Genomic DNA, 9,087 nt, shown 5'->3' with positions numbered 1-9,087 from the left:
GGGATTAGTCTTGTCATTCTCCTCTGAATTCTTTCCAAGGATTCTATATCCATTCTGTAATACGGTGACCAGAACTGAACTGCGTAATCCAGGTGTGGTCTCACAAGAGCAAGATACAGTTTTAGGATGACCTCGCTAGTCTTGTAACTAACACTCCTTTGTATGAACCCAAGTACTTTATTTGCCTTGTTACGAGCAAAAACACATTGTTTACTTGGCTTAAGGTTCCTACTTATCATTACTCCTAAATCTCTCTCGCAGTCGGATTTCTCTATGGCATCGTTGTTCATCTGGTATCTGGTTTCCCTGTTTACATCTCCTATACTGAGTACTTTACATTTGTCGACGTTGAATTTCATCTGCCATTTTTCAGACCATTCGAAAAATTTGTTTAGATCTTCCTGTAGTTTTGCCGAGTCCTCGTCAGATTTGATAACACGTCCTATTTTAGTGTCATCAGCAAATTTACTTATGTTGCTGTCTATGCCGATATCTATGTCGTTTATGTATATAATAAATAATAATGGTCCAAGTACTGAGCCTTGGGGAACTCCACTTGTGACGTTGCTCCAATGGGACTTAGTGCCGTTAATGCTCACTCGCTGTTTCCTGTCCTGTAACCACGCCCTAATCCATTTAAGGATGTCACCTTTGATGCCATGAGCTTCTACCTTTCTAATTAGTCTTTCGTGGGGGACTCTGTCGAAGGCTTTGCTAAAGTCGAGATATACCACATCATAATTGTGCCCCTCGTCCACCGATTCGAAAACTGATGAAAAGAATGTTAATAGATTAGTTAGGCAAGAACGTCCGTTTGTGAAGCCATGCTGGGAATCATTGATCAATCGGTGCTTCTCCAGGTGATTTCGAATAGAGTTTGAAATGATTGCTTCCAGTAATTTGCCTACTATTGATGTTAGACTGATTGGGCGGTAGTTAGAGGATAGTGATCTATCCCCCTTCTTGAAAATCGGTATTACATTCGCTATCCTCCAGGCCGCATCGGTGCCATCTTCTCATATATGATCCCGGCTGGACATCTCATACATACGAGGCCGTTGTTGGATGGTAGAGCGATTCAAGAATCACAATGGGATCTGGAGACAAACGGGGCAGCGTCAGGGGACTTGTATGGATGAAGGGACGGGCACTCACTAACGGTGACAACAACATCACGTTTCAGGGGACGTTAAAGACGTAAATATGACCTCACTCAGAGCATATCAACTACGTTACTGTAACACTTGCACAATCAACTATTAATTGGGTCAAATCACTTAAAGAACTTACTAACAGTGACAACAACATCACGTTTCAGGGGACGTTAAAGACGTAAATATGACCTCACTCAGAGCATATCAACTACGTTACTGTAACACTTGCACAATCAACTATTAATTGGGTCAAATCACTTAAAGAAGGGCGAATTACAACACAGAGTGGAATGGCATACCTGTATGGATGAAGGGACGGGCACTCACAAACGGTAGAAATGCCCGCGGGGCCCTCACTCAAAATAGGCCAGGGAGTCCACCTACTTCTATTCCGATGAATTAATTTACTGTACCCTCTGACGTTGAAATTGAGACTATGAACTCAGTTTCATTCCCTACTATTATCTTCACTAACAATGCTCTGACTCAGCTATCAAAAGCAAAATTGAATTGATTACAAAGGGTTGGATGGCAACAGGTCCCAACATACAGCGTCTGCTACTAAACCTGCGGATTATATTCAAAGGAAACAGTGAAAACGGGGGACGTTTCCACTGGGGGACTCAGAAGGTTTGTGGACGTTTGAGGGTAATATGAATCCTTAAGGTTTTCAGGTTAGCCGTCATCACGATCATGACAATGCAGTGTAGGAATCGCCCCAATACCCCATAATAAAGAAGTTGCCCCAGCACTCTAATACTCAGAAGCCACCCCAGCACACTAGCTCAGGAGCCATTGGTTTTCTTTCTCAGCTCTACAGTTCTCTCACCCGGTTTATCAGCGTAAACTATTTTATTTATCTCGGCCACAAGCTTGAGCGAAAGAACAGAGATTTATATATTTATACTGAATATTTCTATCATTTATGACTAACTTGTCTCTCTCGAAGTCATTGAAGTTCATCCTTCACAGGTCAAGCATTATTGACCAGCATTTAATATAAAAATAGATTGCAATAATTAATATCAGTATTATGTATAACAATACGTATATCATATATACCTAACATTTTCATCACTCATTTATTATTTATCTATGTTTTGTATAAAATTAATAACAACCTTAAAAAAATAACGATAACATTCGACCGCCCAAGGGCTAACTAGCGGATGAGTGGCGAAGAGGATAAAAAAAAAAAATAAAAAGTATAATTTGGTTGCACAGCGTGATATTTTAGTTTATCGTAAGGTCATATTTCTTAAAAAATTATAGCAATGACACTATTCAGATAAATTGTGTAGAGCAAAAGAGTTAATTCATTTGGCCGTAATAACCCAAGCAGATGACGGCCAGCTTACCCAAAGAGAGAGTGAGGAGACCTACGACGATTCATAACGAATATATCGAGAGATTACCGAACTATTTATGTGTTTATCATATTTCATTTTGAGAATATGAAACCGTGTATGTTTACCTTTAAGGACAGTAACTATGTTAGTTGCAATGAAATAACACAATAAAGGTGTTAATTCATACACAATCATATTCTAAAAATACAATGTCTGAAACTGACTGATGCAGTGAAGACCAGAGAGATGTATTGCCTTAATTTCTAATTACCAGTCCAGAATACCCAAAGCTTAAATGCTGAAATGCAGTAATACATTAAAACACCCATATAAACACAGATAAATAAAAGTGTTTATTTAGTAAAATCTTCATTCAAGTTCATATTGGTTCAGTGCAGTTGTACTTACAGTACAAGTACACACAGTACTTGTTCATATTCTCAGTTTACACACACAGTATACCATGTGAATCTTTAATCTCCACATACAATACACTCATAGTGCTTCATATTTGTTTGTTTTTTATCAAACTCTTAAGTGGGACAAATTTTATATCCCTCCCCCTACAGGAATTGCCTAGCTTATACTACAGGTAGTCAAGGGGCGACTTAATTGAAGTTTATAAACAACTCGGAGGGCATTACTCAGTCGAGGGTTCATACCTGGAGCTGGGGGACGTGCCCCATTAGCCTAGCGGGGCGGGTGGTCACAGCTTATGGTTGAAGAAGCCACAAGTTCGGAAAATTGTCAAGGCAAACTTTTTCTGAGTTTGTAAACTCTTGGCACACTCTGCCAGAGAGTGTGACAGCACCGAGAGTGAGCTCCTTCAAGACCAGACTTGACCAACACTGGCGCAGGTGCAGATACATTCTGGAGCCAGTTCTTGCCAATGACGGCATGCAGCCTGTCTGGCATTGAGGATCTGTTTGGTGGGGTTCTTGGCCAACCAGATATTTGCCTCAGCCCAGCCAGCCATTCACCTCAGCCAGCTAGCCATTTACCTAGGCCAGCCAGCCCTTCACTTCAGCTTGTCAGCCGTAAACCTCAAGCCAGCCTCAGAGAGCCAAACAATCTAAAAGATATAACAAACCCTTCCCCGTATCTACACACTCTCCCTCCCATCCACCCACCCTTCCTCCCATCCACACACCTTACCTCCCATCCACACACCCGACCTCCAACCACACACCCTACCTCCATCCACCCACCCTTCCTCCCATCCACATACCCTACCTCCAATCCATACACCCTTCCTCCCATCTACACACCCTAGAAAGAAAAATAAATTCATATTTGATGATTTTGATATTCTTCATGAGCAGAGAGCGAGTCATCAGTCGAACATTAACTCACTACTCACGGCCTAAAACCCAAATAATAATAATAATAATAATAATAATAATAATAATAATAATAATAATATTTATAATAATAATAATAATAGTAATAATAATAACAATAGTAATGGAAGTATTACGCTTATGCTAACCGTGGAAGCCAACTGCTTGTTTGGTTGTGGACTAGTTTAGTGACGTAAGAGCGGATCGTTGACGAAGCTTCGAAACTCATGACTATCTTTCGTTAATAATTATCAGATTTATTTTAGCTAATGGTGGATAGAAGTGATTTAAGAAAATTAAGGAGATTATAGATGACGGACCAATCGTGTATGGTGTTCTTTCCGCCGTCCAGTCGATTATTTTCATATGAATCAGTAAAGCGAACCAATGAATTAAGGAATCGAAGCACCTCGGGTTTGCCACTCGCCTGTGATCATTAGAGGTACGGCAGTGGCGGCAGCAACATGTGTGTGTGTGGTCATACAGTATTTGATCGTTATTTCCATGTTTTACGTTTGCTGTTTGTGGATTACCTCGTGTTTGTGGCGTCGTGAGGACTTCCAGGACTCTACGTTGTGGTTATTAGCAGTTGAGTGAAGGTAAGGTGATAACAAGTTGTGTTGTTGTACTGAATTGAATTGAATTGAATTGAAACAGTTTATTTAGCCAGAAAAACACAGATACAGAGTGGATAATAAGAACAATATTAACATGGCTGAGCCAGTTGAGAACCTAAGCTCTCTTTGAAGCACCTGATATATACTATACATTTATCTCAAGGAAGTATTATGTAACATTTAATATCATCTGGAATAGTACAATAGCATGGTAGTAATAAGAACATCTCATAATGTTACCACGGTTATCACTTCAAATTTATTTATTGTATTATTATTATTTATATTTTTTAGTTGTATTTTTATTTTTTATTTTTTTGTTTATTTATTTATTTATACATACATACATATACACATTCATATACATATATATACACGTATATGTAATAAGGTTGAACAAGAGGACAGAGCTTTCAGGATTATGTCTAGTTGGCAATTATGTTTATTGCAATGGTAATTAATTATTTATTTACATGATAATTTCTGATAAAACGGATTTGGTGGTACAATAAAAGCAGGTACTGTAAATATAGTAAGTGTTACAAGAAATATTAATACTTCGACAATAGATATTTTTTTAGAGATTATTTAAAGGCATGGAGCGTAGTCTTTGCTCGGATGTGTGGGGGTAAGTTGTTCCAGGGAGGAGGAGGCGGTAGTGTAGCCCTCCGCCGTGTGTACAGGAGTTGTGGATGCCGTGGCTCGGACAGAAAATACTGCTATTAAGATGGCTATTAACCTAAGCTAGTATGTGGTATAGACAGATAATACTGCTATTAAGATGGCTATTAACCTAAGCTAGTATGTGGTATAGACAGATAATACTGCTATTAAGATGGCTATTAACCTAAGCTAATATGTGGATATATGAATAAAATCCTAGAATTATTATCTGTACATTGTTGTTGCAGTGCGGGGAACTTATCCACCTGTACTGGGACCTTGATTTTGTATGAATTTATTGAGTAAAAATCATACATACATACATACATACATGAGGGTTATCGGCCTGGTTATGTCATGTTAAACACCTTGTTCAGTTGAAGTTTTTGTTAGGGTAAGAGTGGTAGGTATCGTCACCGGGGCCCATATGCTGCTATTGCTGAAGTAAATTATGTAATGGGATCACTAACCAACATTTCCAATATAATTATTTGCCCTTGATAGTGTAAATACCTAGCGCGTCACTTGGATCAATTCAATTCAATTTCAATTGTTTATTGCTTGATCGAGGAAGCAGGATCCTAGTGCTGTCACTAGGTACCCCTGTACAATAACACCAGAAGCATCTGGCAAGTGTCACAAGTATATACAGTATAAATATTATAAAGGGGCTTACTAAAGCCTAAGGAAGGAAGGATATTCCTTTAACACATAATCAATGTTATTTACATAATATCTGGCCAGTATGGGGAGGATCATCGTGTCTCCGTCATAGGGTCGTGGAGTGGTGGTCCAGCAGGCGTCACGGAAGCGTTGTGTGTGGTGACATCTTAGGAGGTAGTGAATAAGGGTGCGGCTGTCGGGTCTTCCGCATAATGCACAAGAGCGCTGCTCAGGGGAAGCGGTGATACCAAACTCCCAAGCAAAGTCATACTCAATGATGATACGGGCAGCAATCACGTCCCTTTTCCGCGACCCTTTCCCATAGACATACGAGAGCCTGGCTGGTGATAGTGTGTGGTGTAAGTGTGGTACAATTGGTCTGGACTCAGGATATATTTATATGGAGATAAGTGGTTTATACTTTTGTACTTTTCTAGTGTATGGTGAGGCTGAGGTACGGGTTTGGGTTAATTTAGACTGGTCATCTGTACTGTACTTAAAATGTTCCTTTACTTGACCTTTGTTTGTGGTCTCTTAACTTTATAATGCTAAATTATGCATTTCATGATTCATCTTCAACATACCTATATTTTGAGTTAATATGAGGGTTATTATTGAGAATGTGGTGGAGATAATATAAGAGTCATTATAGTGTTTACCCTGCTTGTTGTTGTGACCACTCGTTTGATTTGTGACTTGACTAGTGGTAAATTCTTGATAAAGAGAAGTGCTGGCATAACAATATGAAGGAGTGATTTTAATATTTGTTACCCTGCAATATAAAAAAAAGAATTTTTGGTTAATAAAATTTTAATTTCACAGGTATTAACAGAAAATACTACTCCAGGGAGGATGAGGACCATAACTTGGTGTACAGATGACGAGGCAACATCAAGATGGACAAGAGAAACGATCAAGAGTACAGTAAAGCATGAACATTCTCTAAATAACTCTGTCTACCAAACATGACGGGAAGTTGTATTGTATATATGAAAGTGTTGGTTAAATACGTCCACATAAATACTAAAACAGATTATAACAGTGTGCTGAAATTTTATCTACTGACCACTGTAGAGATACTGTAGCACTGTAGGAGTGAGGAAAGAACAAGCAATATTTTGTAAGAGTGAGGGAAGGACATGCGTTGATGTGGAGGAGTGAGGAAAGGTTATGCGGTGTTGTGTAGGAGTGAGGGAAGGACATGAAGTGTTGTGTAGGAGTGAGGAAAGGACATGAAGTGATGTGTAGGGGTGAGGGAAGGATTTGCAGGAATGTGTAGACGAGGGACGGACTTCTTGTATTGTGTAGGAGTGAGGGAAGGATTTCTAGTATTGTGTAGGAGTGAAGGAAGGTTTTCTAGTATTGTGTAGGAGTGAGGAAAGGACTTGCAGTGTTGTGTAGAAATGAGGGAAGGACGTCTAGTATTGTGGAGTGAAAGAAGGTTTTGTAGTATTGTGTAGGAGTGAGGGAAGTGCTTCTAGTATTGTGTAGGAGTAAGGAAAGGACTTGCAATATTTTGTAAGAGTGAGGGAAGGACTTGCAGTGTTGTGAAGGAGTGAAAGAAGGACTTGCAGGATTGTGTAGGAATGAGGGAAGGATTTACAGGGTTGTGTAAGAGTGAGGGAAGTACTTGCAGTAATGTGAAGGACTGAGGGAAGGACATGCAGGTTGTGTAGTAGTGAGGGAAGTACTTGCAGGGTTGTGTAGGACTGAGGGATGGAATTGCAGGGTTGTGTAGGAGTGAGGGAAGTACTTGCAGGGTTGTGTAGGAGTGAGGGATGGAATTGCAGGGTTGTGTAGGAGTGAGGGAAGGACTTGCAGGGATGTGTAGGAGTTAAGGAAGGACATGCAGGGTTGTTTAGGAGTGAGGGAAGGACTTGCAGGGTTGTGTAGGAGTGAGGGAAGGATTTGCGGGGTTGTGTCGAAGTGATGGAAGGACTTGTAGTGTTGTGTATTAGTGAGGGAAGGACTTGTAATGTGTTGTAGGAATGACGGAGGGACTTGTAGTGTTGTGTAGGAGTAAGGGAAGGACTTGTAGTGTGGTGTAGGAGTAAGGGAAGGACTTGTAGTGTGGTGTATGAGTGAGGGAAGGACTTGTAGTGTAGGAGTGAGGGAAGGCCTTGTAGTGTTGTGTATGAGTAATGGAAGGACTTGTAGTGTTGTGTATTAGTGAGGGAAGGACTTGTATTGTGGTGTAGGAGTGAGGGAAGGACTTGTAGTGTGGTGTGGGAGAGAGGGAAGGACTTGTAGTGTGGTGTAGGAGTGAGAGAAGGACTTGTAGTGTAGGAGTGAGGGAAGGCCTTGTAGTGTTGTGTATGAGTAATGGAAGGACTTTTAGTGTTGTGTATTAGTGAGGGAAGGACTTGTAGTGTGGTGTAGGAGTGAGGGAAGGACTTGTAGTGTAGGAGTGAGGGAAGGCCTTGTAGTGTTGTGTATGAGTAATGGAAGGACTTGTAGTGTTGTGTATTAGTGAGGGAAGGACTTGTAGTGTGGTGTAGGAGTGAGGGAAGGACTTGTAGTGTGGTGTAGGAGAGAGGGAAAGACTTGTAGTGTATTGTATTAGTGAGGGAAGGGCTTGTAGTGTGGTGTAGGTTTGAGGAAGGACTTGTAGTATTGTGCAGGAGTGAGGGAAGGACTTTTAGTATTGTGTAGGAGTTAGGGATGAACTTGTAGTATTGTGTAGGAGTGAAGGAAGGACTTTTAGTATTGTGTAGGTGTGAGGGAAGGACTTGTATTATTGTGTAGAAGCGAGGGAAGGACTTGGTATGTTGTGTAAGAGTGAGGGATGGACTTGTTCAGGAGTGACCATATCGACTTGTGGCGTTGCGAAGCCTATAACTTCTAATACACTGTTGTAATCTTTTATGTGGAGTTGTAACTAGACAGTCAGGAAATATTTTGTTCAACTTAGTTATTTTGGACTTTTGTTTCATCTTCATTTGCAAAACAAAATATTTTATTCTTCCTAGCAGTGAAATACTAGATGTTAGTTTAAGATTTTACTGTAAAATTAAGTAATTATTACAGCTTTACAGCTTACTTGTAACCAATGAGCTTTTCCTGTGGGCAACTTTTGAAATTGTAAAAAAAAAAATTGTACAGTATTTGTTGTAAATGTTCTGAGGCAGTATGTCACTCCTTGGGGCTATGTGAGGCCCCCAGGGCTTATATGCCGCCGCCACGGACTGTTTGGCTAATTAGGGCTGTGTGATGATCATAGGTGGTTGTATAATGTATTTAAGGACTATGTAAGGTTGTCGGGTAGTCTGATCCAACCAAAGGCTGTTTGTGGCTATATTGT

The sequence above is a fragment of the Homarus americanus genome, unplaced genomic scaffold (assembly GCF_018991925.1).
Source record: "Homarus americanus isolate GMGI-L3 unplaced genomic scaffold, GMGI_Hamer_2.0 scaffold22250, whole genome shotgun sequence".
NCBI lineage: Eukaryota > Metazoa > Arthropoda > Malacostraca > Decapoda > Nephropidae > Homarus > Homarus americanus.
The sequence above is the reverse complement of the archived record's forward strand: the minus strand, read 5'-3'. Positions refer to the sequence as shown.